This window comes from Hydra viridissima, unplaced genomic scaffold (genome assembly GCF_058129835.1).
Source record: "Hydra viridissima isolate aposymbiotic clone 2 unplaced genomic scaffold, HvirCarnegie_v1 scaffold_12, whole genome shotgun sequence".
In the NCBI taxonomy this organism is placed as follows: Eukaryota; Metazoa; Cnidaria; class Hydrozoa; order Anthoathecata; family Hydridae; genus Hydra; species Hydra viridissima.
The window spans coordinates 13,727,853-13,750,270 of NW_028324311.1; positions in this window are offsets into that span (position 1 = coordinate 13,727,853).

Consider the following 22,418-nt stretch of genomic DNA (forward strand, 5'->3'; position numbering starts at 1 on the left):
GAACAAGAAAACTAAGGGAATTTCATCTTTTTTAAATATTTATGTCAAATATCGTTAGTGTTAAGAGAGCACAATGTTGTTTAGTGGTAAGTATAGCTTTAAGAAAACGAAAAATGAACGCAAAACAGATGAAGAAAAGTATCGAGAAAACCAAGAGAAATCAAAAGTAAATGAAACTACAGACGAGACTAGACCTTTTCGATGTTTTTAAATGAAACTAGTTTGATGCAAGAAATGTTATAACTTGACGTCACCTTCGTAAATTTAATTAGGTTCGGATTTCTTAAAATCATTTTCAAACTGACTTCTTTTAAATCGGCTTGAAAAATATTTATCTTAAAGAAGATGAATTTCTCAACAAAAAAAAAATTGTTTAGAAAACCAAAGTTTTTTAAAAATAAAGTACATCCTTCTGATAGCACAAATAAGCCACTGGAACTTGATTCGTTCGCAACAGATCGATACGATTCCTTTTTAAACGAGCTGGAGTGTGAATCCATCTTTGAAACAGCATTGTCAGAAATCGGCACTTGCTCTTCAAAAACAGACGAAAAGTATCTTGCTGATACTACTAAGAAAAACTTCAGAACTGCTGCTGGATCCCACATTACTAACGTGGGCGCGGTAAAACGTCTGCTGTCTTTCTCCCTTTATAAACATTTGTTTTGTTATTTTTTTAAAATACCATTAAGTTATCATTTATGAATTACTAGAATCTCAGAAAGATTATGAGAAGAGTAAGCAATCATTGCTCAGCTAATAGAATTCAGCCGATTGTTCAAAGTGATTAGGTGACCTTTTTTACATTCCAACATGCACGCCCTTTTACCCATCTACCTTCCCTTCCTCTTCTCAGAGTTCGCGCTCTTCTACTTTTTTTAAATCGATAATCTCAGACCTGTGAAAACCCGAAACTGATATATACTTTTACTTTTTTTGTTTATTCACTCGTTAAATGTTTGATGAGTATTTATTGGCATCCTTTAATAACAGCAAAATAATATAAATAATAATAATAATAATAATAATAATAATAATAATAATAATAATAATAATAATAATAATAACAATAATAATAATAACAATAATAATAATAATAATAATAATAATAATAATAATAATAATAATAATAATAATAATAATAATAATAATAATAATAATAATAATAATAAGAATAATAATAATAATAATAATAATGATAATAATAATAACAATAAGAATAATAATAATAATAATAATAATAACAATAACAATAATAATAATAATAATAATAATAATAATAATAATAATAATAATAATAATAATAATAATAATAATAATAAGAATAACAATAAGAATAACAATAAGAATAATAATAATAATAATAATGATAATAACAATAATAATAATAATAATAATAATAATAATAATAATAATAATAATAATAATAATAATAATAATAATAATAATAATAATAATAATAATAACAATAATAATAATAATAACAATAATAATAATAATAATAATAATAATAATAATAATAATGAAAATAATAACAAAAATAACTTTTAAGGAGATCGTTTCATTATTCGTAATATTATTCACTGTTTTTAATTGATAAAAACTTAAACACTGCTATTTTTAAAGACATCAAGTTGTAAAAACAATTTTAATGCCTGCGTATGTGTAATTAAATCAAATTCTTCTTATCACGTTAATGTAATAAAGGTTTATGATTGAGAAGACGTAAAAATTCTATCCAGCTAGCAAAACTGAAACATGATAATTCATAACATTTTCTCAATTTACAACAACCCTTTTAAAAGATATATTTTTTTGTAAAGGTTTTTAAAAAGTTATCAGTACTTAGCAGTGTTGAAGAGAGGCGTCATCACAACGTCAGAAAAAACAATGTCTTTGTGAATATACGATTATATTTTGGTGTTCATATTTTGTGATATATAAAAACTAATGGAGTTAACTCTCTTTTAAATATTAATGTCAAATACCGTTAATTTTGCGTTGTACTTTTTCGTAAAAATAACATTAATAAAACGAAAAATGACGGGAAAAAGACAAAGATAAGTAAAGAGCAAACAAAGAGATATCAAGAGTAATAGAAACCACAAGCGAGACTAGATGTTTTAAATGTTTTTAAATGAAAATAATTTGATGCTAGAAATGACTTAAGTTTGCCGTCACCTTGGTATGTTAGATAAGGCTCGTTTGTCTTAAAAAGTTATTCGAATTGAATTTTTATTAAGCAGCTATTTAATTAGCAAAAAAGGATGCTAAAGACTTTAATTTTTATTAAAAATATTAAAACGAGAGATTCATTCACGATCGACCGCTACGATTCGTTTCTAAACGAACTGGACAGCGAATCCATATTTACGAAACAGACATGTCACAAAAAGGCACATGTTGTTCGAAAAAATTCGAAAAATACTGAGAATGAGAAAAAAAGGAAACTCTTTCGAAAACTGAAATGTTTTAAAAATAAAATAGATCCTTCATATAGAAACACTGGTGGCGGATTCATTTGCGCTCGACCGCTACGATTCGTTTCTAAACGAGCTCGATTCGGAATCGATCTATGAAACATACATGTTAGATAATGGCACATGCTCGACGAAAAAGATACAAAAATACTCTACTGAAACTGAGGAAAAGGGAAACTTCAGAGCTTCTGCGGTTTGATCTTTTCAGGATTGGGCGCAGTAAATTGTCTGCTGCCTTCTCTCTTTTTAAACTTATCTTTTGGTAATTTTGTAAAATATCCTTAAGATTTCTTTTATGACTTACTAGAATCTTAGAAAGATTATGAAAAACGTTAGACATTATCTCTATTAGTTAAGGAGTTAACTCTCTTTTAAATATTTATGTCAAATATCGTTAGCTTTACGTGTGCTGTAAGTTTCTTTTTTGTAAAATTAAAGTAAAAAAAACGAAAAAATGACCGGAAAAAGATAAAGATAAGGTAAATAGAAAACAAAGAGAAATCAGAAGTAAAAGAAACTACAGGCGAGACGAGATGTTTTAGATGTTTTCAAATGAAATCAATTCGATGCTAGAAATGACATAATTTGACGTCACCTTCAAATGCTACATCAGGCCAGTTTGTCTGTTTCGAGTTATTTTATAAGTTATTCGAGTTAAATTATTATTCGAGCAGCAATATAATTTGCTAACTACTTGTATTTTAAAAAATGAAAATTTTACATAAAATGTCCATAATGACCAAATATTTTAGAAAACCGCAGTTTTTTAATAATAAGGTACGTCCTTCGAAAGCACATCTACGCCATGGAAATTTGATTCATTCCCAATCGATCGATATGATTCATTTTTAAACGAGCTGGATTGTGTATCCATCTTTGAAAAAGAAATTTCAGAAAACGAAAATTGCTCTTCAAAGTCAAGCGATCACTTTTGATCCCTCCTTAAGCAAACAAGGTTAGCGAAAAGATGACCGAAAAGTTGTCATTTTCCGGTGTCTTGAGGGAGGGGCAACTTTTCTTTTTTTCAAGTTTTTTTTTGTTATAGGGTAACCTGGGGCAAAGCGAGACACCGGAGCAAAGTGAGACAACTAGGTTTTCTAGCTTTGTACAGAATTTTTTTAAAATGATTCAGTGATTTTGTTTAATTATATTCAAAATTTCATGTTTCTTTTTATGTTTTAAAGTAGTTTCCATCAGCTTTTTTTTATATAATATGACATAGAAAAGTCCGTTTAAAGCTTAAGAGTTGCGTCAATTTGATTGAAAAATCAAATTTTTTTTTTTTCTTATATGGAAAAAATCCACGTACGCTGCCGTTTTTTACCACATAACAAACATAATATTGAGTTTGTAACCGTTTATTTGTTATCTTTCAGCCGCCACTCTTATTTTTATGTCAGATTATTTTGTTTCAAAGATATTTAAGAAATTTATAACTTCACATTTGCGGGGAAAGTGCGACAACGCTAGTTACTGAAAAAGATCGTTAAGGTAAACGTTTAGGATAGCAAGTTTATAAACTTTATAAATCGTAAATAGTAAACGTTTACGATATTATCATTTTACGAAAGAATTTTATGTAAAAGTGAAACATAATTTTATTAGAAACTTTAAAAGGATTTAATATAACTTTGTTGTCATTTAGTGACCAAAAAACTTTAAATGAGAAACTACAAGAGAAAAACTAATCAAGCTAACTGGAACGAAGATGACATGAAAAATGCTATAACAGCAGTAAATGTGAACAAGATGTCTTTAAGAAAAGCTTGTAAAAACTTTAGTGTGCCAAAAGATTCACTACATCGGCGTGTTAAAAAGGCTTCACTCGAAAGTGGTTTACATACTAATTTACTTGGAAGATTTAGAAAAGTGCTTTCTGATAACCAAGAACAAGATCTAAATAAGTATATTAAAGATATGGACAATTCATTTTATGGTCTCTCAATGATGGATATTAGATTGATAGTATTTGAGTTCTGCAAAAAAAATTTAATTCCAAATCCTTTTAACAAAGATAGTAAATCAGCAGGAGAAGACTTTGTGCGAGGCTTTTTAAAACGCCATCCTGATTTATCACTAAGAAAACCAGAAGCAATTTCTATAAGCAGAGTATTCGGTTTGAACGAAGATAATATTAAAATCTACTTTAGTAATTTAGAGAATTTGTTAGATAAATATCACTTTGAGCCACATCAAATTTTTAATTGTGATGAGTCTGGGTTGTCATGCGTCCATAAGCCATTAAAAGTTATCTCATCTACAGGAAAACGGTGTGTTTCATCAGTGACAAGTGGGGAAAAAGGAGTCACAACAACAGATTTATGTGCATATAATTCTGTTGGTCATTATGTACCACCCATGATGACATTTAAGCGCAAAAAAAAGAAATTTTTACTCACAGATAATGCTCCAGTTGGAACTATTCAAGGATGCTCAGAAAACGGCTGGGTTAATACTGATTTCTTTTTTGAATATATGCAACATTTTGTTAAACATGTACAATGCACCTTGATCAACAAAGTTTTACTTATATTTGACGGTCATCGTTCTCATACCAAAAGTTTAAAACTTATAGACTATGCTCGAGACAATGCATGGTTTTTGCTATCGCTACCACCACACACAACTCATAAACTTCAGCCATTGGACCGTGGATTTTTTAAGCCTTTGAAAACCTTTTTTAATCAAGCATGTTTGAGATGGATGAGAAACCATTCAGGAAGACAATAGAAAATCTAGGAGATATTCAGGAAGACAATAGAAAATCTAGGAGAAATTTTTAATGAAGCATATTTAAGAGCTGCTAATATAGAAAATGCTACTTCTAGTTTTAGAGCAACTGGAATTGTCCCATTTAATCCGCATTTGTTAGAAAATGAATATCCAAGGACATCTTTAAGTGTTAATAATAATAATAAAATCAGGTTATCCATACCTCATGAAATTCACTTTGAACGCCATAACAAAAAAGAAAGTGAAATTTTACAGCAGCCAGAGTTGACTACATTAGAATTTATGAGTCATGATAAATTAAAGCCAATTGAAAGCTTTCTAGAGACCACTGCTACTTCATCAAGTTCTTTTGAAGACATACTTCAAACTCCAAAACTTTACCCTACAAAAAGAAAATTAGCTGAAAAATCTCAAATTATAACTAGTTCTCCATATAGGAAAAAAATCTTACTTGAAAAGAACAACGAATGAGAAAAAAACAATAGGAAAAAAAAAAAAGAACAAAAAGAACAAAAATTTACTGGAAAAGAACAATGATAATAAATTAAACAAAAAAAATATAAAAAAGAACAAAAAGAAAACAAAATTAAAGAAATGCTTGATTGAAAAAAATGTAAACAATGAAGAGGAATGGTTTTGTCCAGTTTGTCTAGGGAAAGGGTGCCATGGTACCCAAATTGACTGGATTACTTGTTGTGTATGTGCTGTTTGGGTACACGAAGACTGCACATTAAACGATGTTTGCTTTTTATGTGAATAGATTTTATTCACATTTTTTTACTAACATCAAACTTTGCACATGCATTTTTTTTATTGATTATTTTTAATTTCTATCATGTTTTTTGATTTAAAAGTAAAAATTACATTACAAAACGATAATTTTGTGTTTTTATTTGCATTCTTATGTTTAATCAGATCGAATTTATTAAAAGTCTGCTTTAATTTTATTGAAAATTATATTTTTAACTTAGTTTTTTCTTCAAATGAAATCTGTCTCACTTTGCCCCAGGTTTTGGGGAAAGTGAGACAGGGTAGTTATTGTCATTTTGAATTTAATTATGTACCAATGCAACAACCTATCACCACAAATATTTAAGAGATTATTAGACACATAATGTGCTAGTGGTCTGCAAAAGTTCTTGTTATGAAACGCGATTCTTCTCAAGTTACGAACATTCTCCCTGAAAGTGTCTCGCTTTGCCCCAGGTTACCCTATATGTATAGGCCTATGTTTTGGTTTAAAACTATATGGTTGTTCTTCCTACCTCTCAAAAATCAATATTTGGTGATTTTCAAACATTTTCTGCTACGCCTAACGTTATATACTTATATTTTCGTGCAACTTCTGACGGTTTATAACTGGATTTTTCTAATAATTTCAGAATAGTACATACAATAAACATTAAAAATGAGTTTTGAGAATTTTGAAAAATGAGAAACCCGTAAAACAAAGTAAACGTAATTAGTAAACGACCGAAATGCGAAAGTACCGAATAAACAAATTTCAGTTGAAACAAAAAGTACCGAAAATTCAGTTCGGTAAAACCGTAATCGAAACCGAAATTTGAGTGAAACCGAAGCCGAAACCAAAACAGCTCGAAACTTGAAAACCAAATTAATACCAAAAGAACATGAAAAAACAACTTTACATACACAGTGTGTCCCATAACTCGCTACGAAAACCATAATATGCGCTAATTTATAGGATCATTTATGGCCAACCTTTGGTTAGTTATGGCTTAAAGTTTGGATATGAAAATGCCAAGATGAACTTGCTCTTGATTATGACCAACACGTTTTCACAAAATTTTTAACTAAACAGATTTCTTAAAAAAAAAGTTTATATCCTCGTTAGAGCGAACTTTTCTTAACAAATCTAAAAAAAAAAAAAAAAAACATGAAAATTTTTCTCTGAAATAAAGTGAAAAAACAGTTCAACAAAAACCCACTTTTGTTCTATCGAAGACACAAAAAGTGACTTAATTCACAAAAGTTGAGCGTTTTTATATGGCAAACCGGGGCTATTGATGGTGACAGCTATCTTTCTGTTACAGCACTACGTAGTTCGATACTTGAAAGCCCACCGAAAACGTGCAGCAACATTATACCAACAAGAGGCCACTCTGCTGCACATAAAGAAAAAATGTGCAGCATTTTCTAGGAGACCTTTCCGAATGATCGTCTTATAGATGTTTTTTCAAACAGTTCTGCTCACTACGTTCATCAGATTTATTGCCGTCAAACAGTTGGTGTAATGTCCGGACCACCTTTGCCACTTGAAAATCTTAAGACTCAAATATCTCTGCCTAGCAATTAACTGTTAAAAATATTGGACAAACGCTTCTGTCTTTTACGATCGCCTTCAATTAATGCTGGTATGTGATGGCGGGCATATTGAATGATATCCCCAAACCCCATTCCTAAGACGTTTATTTATCATTCAAACTTGTTTGATTAAAAAAAGTATTTGGAGAAATAAAACAGATTTGTTTTTGAAGTGACTTATGGGACACACGGTATTTAAACAATCAGCATGCTCCATGATTGAATAAAATGTTCACTTAAAGAAAGATTTGAGAATAATAAGTTGAATCAATTATGTAACGCAATTTTTGTTGAAGTTACTAAAACTGTTATGATTAAAAACTGATTAGGTACCAATTTATTTCATATAAGGTACATATTTGAATATATAAAGTTTTTTTTTTTTTTTTATATATAAAATGCTTTAGATTCATGTTGCAATAAACTTATATATAATTTAAAATATAAAAATTACTTTCATAAGTACCTTTTTAGCGCCCAATTTGTTTATAAACTGTAAACCAATTAATAAAGATTTTTACTCATTAATTTTTAAATAACGCTTGACACCCACATAATTGCTTTTGTTAATCACGTGACAAGTTTTTAACAAAATAATCAACGTTATCTTTTATTTCGACAAAAAAACTTCTGTGGCGAGAAGATTAATGAAACTTTTCATTTCTTTGTAACATTTTTTTAAATGAAAAATTGTGTCAAAAGAGCGCTTTGAGATTTCAAAGAAAACTTCAATTGCTAAATAGGAAATAAAATGGAATGCCTAAACTTTGTGAAGTACTCCTAAAGGTGGAAATACAAATTTACAACTTCTGTTATTTGCTTACATTCATAAATAAAACTTGAATAATATTCATCAAGGGTAATTTAATAAAACCTCAGTAACTAATCGTCAAATTATGATTTTAACGTCAATAATTGCATGCGTAATGCAGGGATGTGTTTCTTAAAAAACAGGGACCTGGGCAATTAGAGTCAATGAGCAAAGTTATAGCAACAAAAATGAAAACGTTATATTGATAACCGAATAAAAATACCTTGTTAATTAGATTACATATTGAATAACTATGACGGAAAGACCTGTAATCAAATTCAATAAACCAATGTCGGATGTACTCATACTCAACCCATCTAAAAACTTAAACACTTGAAGATTTAAAGAATGAAAAATTACATAGAACGAAAACAGCATTTTTAAGTGTAGAATAGTAATTACAAAGAAGTTGAAAATGGGAATTTACCTTCGTCTAAAACAAACAAATAAAAATAGAGAATAGGATAGGTGAAAAGTTGCCCCTTTCAAAATCAACATACTCACCATATTTCACATTTGTAGCAGCAAACACAGGAAACAAATCTTCATAACTAACTGTAATCTTTGAAAATAAGCAACAAAGAAAAACTGACAGAAGAAAACTCTTCTTCCTGAAAAATATATTCTTTCTAACTTAAGAGAAAGGATCAATATTAAATAGAATGTTTATATAATATTTAAATAACATTTACATATTAAATTTATGTAATAGAATACTTCAATGTTTGTTTTAAATGAGAAAAGAAAAAAGCATACTTAAGCAATCTTCGGTAACTTGACTTATTGAATTTAATACACCAGAGCAGATATTGTAATTGCTTGTAAATTCTTCTTTTTAGGAGCAAAAATATTTTTCTCAAAAAGAAGGTCTTTCAGCAACAAATAAATCATTACTATCCGTATTTATATAAGTGTTTTCAGGTAAAACTCTTTTGTCAGGTTGTTCATTGACAAATTAGTTTCCGAAGACATTCTCCTGCCTAATCACCTAATAAAAAAATAAAAAATAAAAGTAACAAAGACAAACATTAAAATATACCAATAACACAATACTAATGATTGTGAATAAAGCAGAAAAAAGGCTCTGCCAAAAGGAAAATTTAATGACTCACTTTTCTATATTTCGAAAAAAATCTAAAAAAAAGTAAATAAATTTAAAGCCACATTACGTTATAAACTATAACAGTAATAAAAACTTTACAAAAAGAATCTAACTTAACTCCCAATGAAAACCAAAATTATTGCAATTGACTTTGATTTATTTTACTTTCATTATTGATAAACTTATTATTGCACTTATCATTAGTAATATTATAACTAAACTCTATACTAAAAATATTATTATTGTAACTATTATAATTATAATAATAATAACAAAAATAATAATAATGATACTGATGATAATAATGATAATATTAATAATAATGATAAAAATAAGAATAATAATAAAAATGATAATAGTAATAACAAAAATAATAAAAGAAATAATAATAACAATAAAACTAATAACAAAAATAATAATGATAATAATAGTAATAATACAAATAATAATAAGAAGAATAGCATTAATAATAATAATTACAAAAATAATAATAATAATAGTGATAATAATAATAATAATAACAATAATAATAATAATAATAATAATTTTAATACTATAAATAATAATAATAATAATAATAATAATAATAATAATAATAATAATAATAATAATAATAATAATAATAATAATAACAATAACAATAATAATAATATTAATACTATAAATAATAATAATAACAATAACAATAATAATAATATTAATAATAATAATATTAATAATAATAATAATAATAACAATAACAATAATAATAATAGTGATAATAATAATAATAGTGATAATAATAATAATAATAACAATAACAATAATATAAATAATAATAATATTAATAATAATAATAATATTATTAATAATAATAATATTATTAATAATAATAATATTATTAATAATAATAATATTATTAATAATAATAATATTATTAATAATAATAATAATAATAATAATAATAATAATAATAATAATTTTAATAATAATAATAATAATAATAATAATAATAATAATAACAATAATAATAATAATAATAATAATAATAATAATAATAATAATAATAATAAAAACAATAAAAATAATAATGATTACAACAATATTATGAATAACAATAATAATGATAAAAATAATAACAATAATAGTAATTTTTATTATGATAACAATAATAAAGAAAATAATGGTAATATTATAAAAAATGAATAATAAAGATATTAATAATAATAATGCAAACATAAGAAATAAAAATACAAACACTCAATATTATATATACATTAATATAAACATAAATAATTTAAACAATGATTATAGTGATAATGATATAAATGAAAATATTTATGATAATAATGAAAATAAAAATACTAATAAGTTTTAAAAGTTACAGAAACACCATGATTATTATAAATGGGCAAGATGAATGTGACATCATCAGCATCCTCATCCTCATCATTCTCATTCTCTTCATCCTCATCATCATCCTCATCTTCATCCTCCTCCTCTTCATACTCATCATCATCCTCATTCAAATCATCAACGTCATCACCATCATCATCATCATCCTCATCCTCATCATCATCCTCATTCAAATCATCAACATCATCATCATCATCATCATCATCATCATCATCATCATCATCATCATCATCATTATCATCATCCTCATCATACTTGTTATCATCCGCATTCAAATCATCATCATCATCACCATTACCATCACCATCATCATCATCATCATCATCATCATCACCATCATCATCATCCTCATCATTCTCATCCTCTTCATCAAGTTTATTTTCTGACCAAACATGCTTGGTCCTAAATTATATCCAATGTTAATGACAGAAAAAATGATTCTCAGTCCAGCAGAATGTTTTGTATTATCAGGTATAACTTATATAACTGATTTATTGATAATAGCCAACCCAATCAAGAAAAAATCATTTAAACAATTGGAATAACAACTATATTGAATTGTGCAAAACCATGAAGAATGTTAGGAAAAATAAAACTAAAGAGTTAAAAGAAATTAAATATTATTTTTTGCTACTTAGAACATAAAGTCATTTTTTTATTACTGTGATATTTGTGTAATATTGCTTTATCAAAGCCTTTAAATCAAATTTTATTCACTGTTAAAAATTACATTTAAAAAACAATTTGCGATGCATGTCAAACGTCTACACATTTTATTACTCATAAAAATCTCTCATATACTGACTTTGATCATTTGAATATTGAAATTTAAAAACGGTAATAACCATTGTAAATAAATCATTTCAGAAAGATCAAGATTGTGCGATACTTCATTTACATATTTATCAAGAAAGCAAATTATCAAGAAAGCAAATTATCAAAAAAACCAAACTATCAAGAAACCCAATTGGTACAAAGGTTGGTCAAACTCAAAGATTTTGGTTTTTACACTGTAGGAATGCATGATCACTTTATCCATAAAATGGTATGGCTAAATCTCTGCACAAAATACTGATGCATGGACATGACATCATTTAATGATAGACACTACTCAAACCTTTCTTACTTTTTTCACCTACTGGTCCACAGTGCTCTCGTTTGAAAAACCATAGGTTATCTTAATATCTCAATAGTTAAATCAGTTTCAGAAATTTAACAGAAAAATATTTCTTTATAGGTTATCTTAATACCTCAATAGTTAAATCAGTTTCAGAAATTTAACAGAAAAATATTTCTTTATAGGTTATCTCAATAGTTAAATCAGTTTCAGAAATTTAACAGAAAAATATTTCTTTATAGGTTATCTTAATACCTCAATAGTTAAATCAGTTTCAGAAATTTAACAGAAAAATATTTCTTTATAGGTTATCTCAATAGTTAAATCAGTTTCAGAAATTTAACAGAAAAATATTTCTTTAGAGGTTATCTTAATACCTCAATAGTTAAATCAGTTTCAGAAATTTAACAGAAAAATATTTCTTTATAGGTTATCTTAATACCTCAATAGTTAAATCAGTTTCAGAAATTTAACAGAAAAAAACTTTTCTGGCATCTTTCATCACAATGTCATTGCAAATGGTAAATATTTTTTTAACAGTGAAAAAAAAAAAAAAATCTAAAAAGAAACTTGTTCAGATTTAGATTAAAAAAACAGAATATTGCTTTAGTGGAAAAGTTTGTAAAAGAAAAGATCATATCAGGAAAAGAAAAACCAAAAAGAAAAAAAAAAAAAGTCTTTAAAACATTTCAAAAAGGTTTATCATTTAAAAAAGCTTGCGTGAAAATCTCAAAAGTATTCCAAAATAAAAGTTACACCCCGACTACCACACTTATCAATAGCATCGCAAAACTAATCTTAAATCTCGGATCATATTTTTAATTCCTTTACTATGATTGCTTATAAACTATCTAACGGAGATCCAAATTCTAGATTAAACATTTAAAGGTACCTGAATAATCCAAATAGCGACTCTTTTGATATGCAACCAACAACGAAAGTGGAAACCCTCGCCTATGTAAATTTCATTATGGTAGAAGGGAAGGAATGAACACTGTCTGCTTTTGTCCGTGCATAGCAACTTGTCATTAATTTGATCAGCTATTATAAAAGCTGCATGTTGGTTATATTATGAGCTCTCAAGAAAAGCACTCTTCCAACATAAATCTTTTCTCATTGAAGTAAATTCTTTTATGGAAGAATATAATCTTTATACGTTATTCACTTTGCTTTTTGGAAAACAACTGTGTAATGCACAAATAGCAAGTATGCAAAAAATACAGCTAGATTAAACGAAACAATGATAACGCAACTGTGTGCCTGTTTAATCAAAGCTTATAATAACACTATGCAACAACAAGCAAAATTATACATTCTTTAACGTTTCTCAAACTCGCCAATTTTAACTTCTACTTCTGTGCTGCTTCGTCATAAATTTTCAAACGGCATTAATTTTAAACCGTTTTATATACAACACAACGTATTTGCACCCATGACAACGAACAAAACCCGTTTAGTATTTGACACCCGTTTGAATGCTTGACTCCACCTAACACTTGTCAGACGTAATAAGTGCTTCATGCACATTTCCATTTAAAACTTCAGAACATTTTCATTTGAAGTTTTTATGTGTTTTAAAAGTGTTTTTCATTATTGTCTTTAATTTAACATACCTTGTAAACTTAGGAAAGTAACATTTAAATACAAAGATATGAATGGAACAAACGGAATACGTGCAAACAAAACTGAACCAAAAGATGTGCTGTGGCGATTTATTACGTTTTCGTGCTAATGTGTTTTTTCATGACTTTTGTTGCTACATTCTTTTGAAGACAAACGCGCAGGAACTTTTTTTTGAATCTTAAATTTTGGAGTCCAGATGATTCTTTGCCAAGATGCATCAGCAAAGTTAGCTTCAAACTTAAAGCGTCATGACGGTTGTTGTCTTGCGTAAAACCAAAATACATTCGTACAGTCGAAACATAAAGAAACACGTCGCATGATTTCTGAGATGAAAAAAAAAAAAAAAAAAAAAGCGTCGATGGTAATGATATAATAATTTATATATTTATAATTATTAACTTAATAATACTATTATTATTTTATAATTATTAAACATACATAACGATTGTCAACAAACAAAAGATTTTGTAACATTGCATTTGATTTACTTATTAAGGTAGACCGGGGCACGTTGGTTCACTTTTTTTTCTTTGACTTCCAACATTTTTGCATTTCATGCTTTATTTCGTTTCTTTATGGAAGAAGGTTGCTAACGCTATATGCCATCAAAAATTGTATTATGAAAAGCTTATATAAGTTTGTGAACTTTTTTCAAATGCTTTATTTAAAATGATGTTCCATGGGCCAATCAGAATCTTACTTGGGGTAAGTTAACCCATAGTTTTAGCAGAAAATATTTTTTCGGCCGTTAAAGTATTTTCTAATTAACTTTGTTATAAGAAAGATGCATGCGGTAAAAACAAATAATTATTAATAAAAAGAAGTTATTTAAAGATAGAATTTAAAATGATTACATGCATTATAATATTTGGTCACAGATTAGTCATATAATAAATTAATTTTATTAAAAAAAACTTTTCTGTACATTTTCATATTTCGATTGTTATAGTGTTGTTTTTCTTACTTTACATATTAATATTTCTATTACTGTTCTTAGAATAACTGTTACTACTGTCATTAAAACTTTTATTATAATTATTGTTCTGGTTATCTTTATTTTTGTTAATATTGCTATTATTATTATTGTAAAATCTCAAAGAATGAAAACTGCTCCTTTTACTTTGGAGAGACAATATGTTTAGACTTGTACGTAATAAAAGAGTGGTGCCTAAGCTGCTTCACCAACAGAAAATAAAATATATAGGAGGATCGTGAAAAAAACAATCCGTTGTATTAACCATTAAAAACATTAGCAGTAACAAAGTTACTAATCCCACTCATAACAAAACCCACTTATAATAATTAAACAATAAATGTCACATTCAAATTGGTCCTTTACAATAATTAAATTATTACTGTCCCATATAACAGTAGATATTATTTTTATTATTATTATTAATATTAATATTAATATTATCATAAATAACATCATTATTAATGTTTGTATTCTTGATGTGATTATCATTAGCATTTTTATTATCATTATTATTTATTTTTTATTATTATCATTATTTTTAATATTATTATTTAATTCTTAATGTTATTATCATTAGCATTTTTATTTTCATTATTATTTATTTTTGATTAATATTATTATTTTTATCATTATTATTTTTTAACTCATAATAGTATTATTAATATTTTTATTATTATTATTAGTATTATTATTTAAACTTTCATTTTGATTATTTTTGTTGTAATTGTTAATTTTTTTTTTATTATTATTATCATTATTATTGTTGTCATTGTTATTATTACTATTGCTCTCATTATTGTTGTTATTATTATTATTATTATTATTATTATTATTATTATTATTATTATTATTATTATTATTATTATTATTATTATTATTATTATTATTATTATTATTATTATTATTATTATTATTATTATTATTATTATTATTATTATTATTATTATTATTATTATTACTATTATTATTATTATTATTATTATTACTATTATTATTATTATTATTATTATTATTATTTTTAATAATTTTTTTTAGTTCTTAATATTATTATTAATATTTTTATTATTATTATTAGTATTATTATTTATACTTTCATTTTGATTATTTTTGTTGTAATTGTTAATTTTTTTTTTATTATTATCATTATTATTGTCGTCATTGTTATTATTACTTATGTTCTCATTATTGCCATTACTACTATTATTATTATTATTATTTTTATTATTATTATTATTTACTTTTGATTAAAATTACTATTTTTATCATTATTGTTTTTTAATTCTTAATATTATTATTATTAACTTTATTATTATCTATTTTTGATTAATATTATTATTTTTATTATTATTTTTTAATTCTTAATGTTCTTATTAATATTTTTATTATTATTATTATTATTAGTATTATTATTTAAACTTTCATTTTGATTATTTTTATTGCCATTGTTATTATTTTTGTTGTTATTACAATTATTATTATTTAATTTTGTTGTTTTTTTAATTAGTATTGTTTTTATTAGTATTTTTGTTATTGTTTTTATTATCATTTTTATTATTATCTCTATTTTTATTTTTGTTACTATTTTATTACTTTTGTTAAGTTTATTATCATTAATACAAAGATTAGTATCATTAATATTATTGTTTTTATTATTATTATTATCAATATTGTTTTTTACATTATTATGATTATAATTGTTACTGTTGTTGTTATTATTATTATTTTTAGCATTATTGTTATGAATGTTATTCCAATCCTTATTATTACTTATGTTTTTGGTATTATTAGTTCTATTATGAATTTTACTATACTTATAACAGCTACTTATAATAATAATACTGTTATATAGATTTTTAGTATTATTCTTATTGCTATTAATTTTGTTCTCTATTTTGTTTATTTTGTTAGCATTTGTTTAACTGTTTTTATTATTTATTATCAAATCATAATCATTTTTATCATTTATATAAATTATAACAACAATAAGAACAATAATAAGAATAAAAAACAAATTTAAATGTACAAATTAATGTAAAAATTATAATAAAGTCAATATAAATAAGTGTAGATAACACTATTTATTTATTTATAGTATCATTCGTTGTTTATATATCCAGCGAGCTAAAATGAAACATGTCAAATCATTTTGTTTTCTCAATTTATAACAAGCTTTGTAAAAAAAAACTTTTTATAAACTTTGTGAGAGTTTATAAAAAGATGTTAGCACACATGAGTGTAGAGAAGAATCGAACATTAAAGAGAAATCAAAAATTAAAGAAACTACAGGCCAGACTAGATCTTTTCGATGTTTTTAAATGTAAGCAATCTGATGCTAGAAATGTCATAATTTGACGTCACCTTCACTTATCAATATAGGCTCGGTTCTCTTAAATTGATTTTCAAAGTGACTTCTCATAAAACAGCTTTAGAAATATTTATTTAAAAACAAAAAATGATTTTCTCAAAAGCAAAAAAACTATTAAGAAAACCAAAGTTTTTTAAAAGTAAAGTACATCCTTCTGATAGCACAAGTAAGCCGCTGGAACTTGATTCGTTCGCAACAGATCGATACGATTCTTTTTTAAACGAGCTGGAGTGTGAATCCATCTTTGAAACAGCATTGTCAGAAATCGGCACTTGCTCTTCGAAAACAGACGACAAGTATCTTGCTGATACTACTAAGAAAAAGGGAAACTTCAGAGCTTCTGCTGTATCCCACATTACCAACTTGGGCGCGGTAAAACGTCTGCTGTCTTTCACTCTTTATAAATATATGCTTTGTTATTTTTGTAACATATCTTTAACATATCTTTTATGAATAATTAGAATATGAGAAAGGCTATGAGAAAATTGAACAATCGTTGCGCAGCAAAAAGAATTCACCCGATTGTTCAAAGTGATTAGGTAACCGTTTTAACATTCCAACATGCACGCCTGATAGCCTTAACAATATCAAGAAAATAATATTAAAGGCATTATTAATAACAACAATAATATAAAAGAATTTTTTTAATAAGATTCATTTCAACAATAATAAGAATCAGGAGAATATTAATAATACTGTTATTAATATTCATATAAGTAGTAATGATAATAATAATAATAATGATAACAATAATAATAATGAAAATAATAATAATAATGATAATAATAAAAATAATAATGATAAAAATATTAATAATCATAATAATAATAAAAATGGTAATAATAATAAACATGATCACAATAACAATAATGATAATAATAAAAATAATGATAAGATTAATATTAATGATAATAATAATATTAGTGATAATAATAATATTAATGATAACAATAATAATAATGATAATAATAATAAATAATGATAATAATAAAAATTAAGATAATAATAATAATAATAATAATAATAATAATAATAATAATAATAATAATAATAATAATAATAATAATAAGAATGATAATAATAATAATAATGATAAAAATAACAAAAATGGTAATAATAATAATCATGATAATAATAATAATAATGGTAATAATAATAATGATAATAATAATAGGGATAATAATAAAAATAATGATAATAATAATAGAGAAACAATAGTAATAACAATAATAATAATAAATATAATAATAATAATAATAATAATAATAATAATAATAATAATAATAATAATAATAATGATAGTTATAATAACAGTATTATTATTAATAATAATATCAATAATAATAATGCTAATGATAATAGTAATAAGAATAATAATAATAAAAATAATAGCAATAATAATAATAATAGTTATTATTATTATTATTATAATAAGAAGAAGAATAAGAAAAGAAGAAGAAGAATAAAGATAATAAGAATGGCAAGAACAATCAAAATAATAATACTAACAATTATAATGAAGAAAATATTAATAATAATAACAGAAACAAAATAACAATATTAATAATAAAAAAAATAGTAAAAACAAAAACAATAGTAACAACAATAATATATATAATAGTAAGAAAAAGAATGATAATTATGGAGATCAATAGATATATATATTATTATTCAGTGTTTTAGATTACTAAAAACATTAGCACTCTTCCTTTTTGGTACTTAAAAATGCATTTTTAACTATAAATTTAGAAGGAGAGGAAAGCAGCAGACGTTATACCGCGCCCATATCGGTAAAGAGTGAATCAGCAGAAGCTCTAAGTTTCCCTTTTTCTCAGTTGTATCGGCGGTGTATAATGCGCCTGTTTTCGAAGAGCATTCCTTGTTTTCTGACAACGCTTTTTCAAAGATGGACTCACTATCCAGCTCATTTAAAAGTGAATCGTGTTGGTTTAAGGCGAACGGTTCAAGTTCCCGTGGCATACCTACGCTTTCCGAAGGATGTTTTCTTTTTTTATAAGAAACTTTGGTTTTCTTAAAGTACTTTTTTAAAATTAAAATTTCAAATATTATAAATCAGTTCATTAAAACACTAAGATGTTTTTAATATTTTGAAGATTTAATGAGCGGTAAGTTTAACTTTAACAGTAGTGTTATTGCAATACCAGCTTTAAATAATACCAGTCCTTGGACTAAGTGATGATCGGAATGCATTTGCTATGATTAAAAGCCTGGGATGTTTAGTTTCTTGACAAGGGTTAAAGCGGCTCGGTAATCTAGTGTCTAGTTATTTACTAGCTCATGAACATGGAATTATAAACAAGATTGGGTAAAATTCAAATAAAATTAAAAGGAAATTTTATGTAATATACCCAAGTACCCATTGAAATCATCAGGGATTTACGAATTGATTTTTTTCTTTTATCCGAAAACAAAATAATCTGTTATAAAAATTTGCTTATTGTAATTTTGAAAAAAAGTATTGTGATTACTTATCTTGGTTCAATTGCGCCCTGTTTTTACAATTTTTATTATTTTTCTTACTGTTATTTTATCAATGTTATTACTATTAATAATATCTTTACGATGATTGATATTATTTTTTTGTATGTTCTTGCTATTCTCATTATCTTTAATCTTATTCTTCTTTACATTCATATTCTTATTTAGTCACCTGGTAACTTTTTGTTACTAATTTCAACTTGAGGAACTCAACGATTCTTCTCGACCCTAGAAAGATACAAAACTATTGTCCGTAAATTTCTGAGTAAAGAGCAGAAAAAACCCGTTTTTGTTTATGGGAGGGGGGGGGGGGGAAAATGGGGGTATTCCTACACTCCGTACTGAAAATCTAGGTACAAATAAAGAATCTTGGGAAAAGTCACTGTGAATGTTTATGAGAAATATTTAACCCATAAGTACTTACATGGGCGCCGGCAGGATTTGTTAAAAGAAAGGGGGGGGGGGGGGGGGTGATGGCAAAATAAAATTCAACAGTGACATTTCAAAAACTACATAAACGCATCAATTAATGAAGTCATTTTATTAGACCAGTGACAAAAAAAAATTAAAGAAAATGTAAAAAAAAACAACATAAGAATTAAATCATTGTTATTCAGTAAATAGAAATTGTAGTTGTCTGCGTTCACTGCCAAACTTATTTACAACTTGTTCCATAAATTCAGATTTTCTGGAGCGTATTTTTTCACGATGCACGCTCAGCATGTAAAGCCCAGACAAACGCTCATAATGCCAATGCTAAATTATTCTTAACAATGCTAATTATATAATAATATAATGATTAGTTAAAAAACGTTAAATGATTTATTAAATACAAGTTAAACATATTCCAAAAAACAAAACAAAAATTAAAATACAGCAGTTTAATGCAAATTAATCAATTTAAATATATACAATCATAGCAGCCGAGAGAAATTTTGGGTCCTGGGGAAGTTTTCTTAAGGGGCCCTCATTTATGATCAATTACATACCCAGGACCAAAAGAAGCGTGCTCTGGTCATTGAAAATTAAAAATAAAAGTTATTTAAATCTTTTAAAAGACAAAACTATTTAAATCTTTTAAAAATTATTTTAAAAAATTATTTGTACACACACGGGGCCATTTTCTTTTTTTTTTCTACTCTCCTTTTTGGTTTCTATACTTCTCCTTTATCTATTATTTTTTTCTATTTATTCCTTTTTTATTTTTCTATGATGTATTTCTACCATTTTTTATTAAACTTTCATTCAAACATCTTTTTTTTAAAATATGCCTTTATAAAAAAGCTTCCGCCATCGTGGAAGTTATTGCATTTGATAGTAATATTTCATTTAAACTGTGGTCATTTACATTACGGTGAGTAAACTATAAATGAGTTAAATGGATGAGATATCGAAATAAAATCTTTTAACAGTTCAAAGAAATTATGTGAATATTAAAATTTGTTAGTTTGCTTATCAAAGGCGGAGAGGCAACTGCCCCAACTTGCCTCTGCTGCCGGCGCCCATGAGTACTTAAAAGATGATAATTACATATATTTTTATTGATAAACGTGTTTTTAAGTTTAATTTCAACAATTACAAGTTCTTGATTCACAACGTATCATATAGTAGTTTAAAAGATTTAAATGTCATGAAATCGAGTTCTAGAATAATTGTAGAATACAAATTATCCTCAAAAGGATTATGCTATAATCAAACAGTAAAAAATCAAATTGTAGAATACCATTGAATGAAAAACAAACATTCCCTTTTAATTTTATTTGAATTTTACCCATTCTTGTATATAATTCCATGTTCATGAGCTAGTAAATAACTAGACACTAGATTATCGAGCCGCTTTAACCCTTGTCAAGAAACTAAACATCCCAGGCTTTTAATCATAGCAAATGCATTCCGATCATCACTTAGTCCAAGGACTGGTATTATTTAAAGCTGGTATTGCAATAACACTACTGTTAAAGTTAAACTTACCGCTCATTAAATCTTCAAAATATTAAAAACATCTTAGTGTTTTAATGAACTGATTTATAATATTTGAAATTTTAATTTTAAAAAAGTACTTTAAGAAAACCATGATAATAGTTATAATAACAGTATTATTATTAATAATAATACTGTTATTATAACTATTATTATTATTGTTATTATTATAATATTTATTATTATTATTGTTATTACTATTATTTCTCTATTATTATTATCATTATCTTTATTATTATCATTATTATTATTATCATTATTATTATTATTTTCATTTTTATTATTATTATCATTATTATTATTATCATTACTACTTATATGAATATTAATAACAGTATTATTAATATTCTCCTGATTCTTATTATTGTTGAAATGAATCTTATTAAAAAATTTCTTTTATATTATTGTTGTTATTAATAATGCCTTTAATATTATTTTCTTGATATTGTTAAGGCTATCAGGCGTGCATGTTGGAATGTTAAAACGGTTACCTAATCACTTTGAACAATCGGGTGAATTCTTTTTGCTGCGCAACGATTGTTCAATTTTCTCATAGCCTTTCTCATATTCTAATTATTCATAAAAGATATGTTAAAGATATGTTACAAAAATAACAAAGCATATATTTATAAAGAGTGAAAGACAGCAGACGTTTTACCGCGCCCAAGTTGGTAATGTGGGATACAGCAGAAGCTCTGAAGTTTCCCTGTTTCTTAGTAGTATCAGCAAGATACTTGTCGTCTGTTTTCGAAGAGCAAGTGCCGATTTCTGACAATGCTGTTTCAAAGATGGATTCACACTCCAGCTCGTTTAAAAAAGAATCGTATCGATCTGTTGCGAACGAATCAAGTTCCAGCGGCTTACTTGTGCTATCAGAAGGATGTACTTTACTTTTAAAAAACTTTGGTTTTCTTAATAGTTTTTTTGCTTTTGAGAAAATCATTTTTTGTTTTTAAATAAATATTTCTAAAGCTGTTTTATGAGAAGTCACTTTGAAAATCAATTTAAGAGA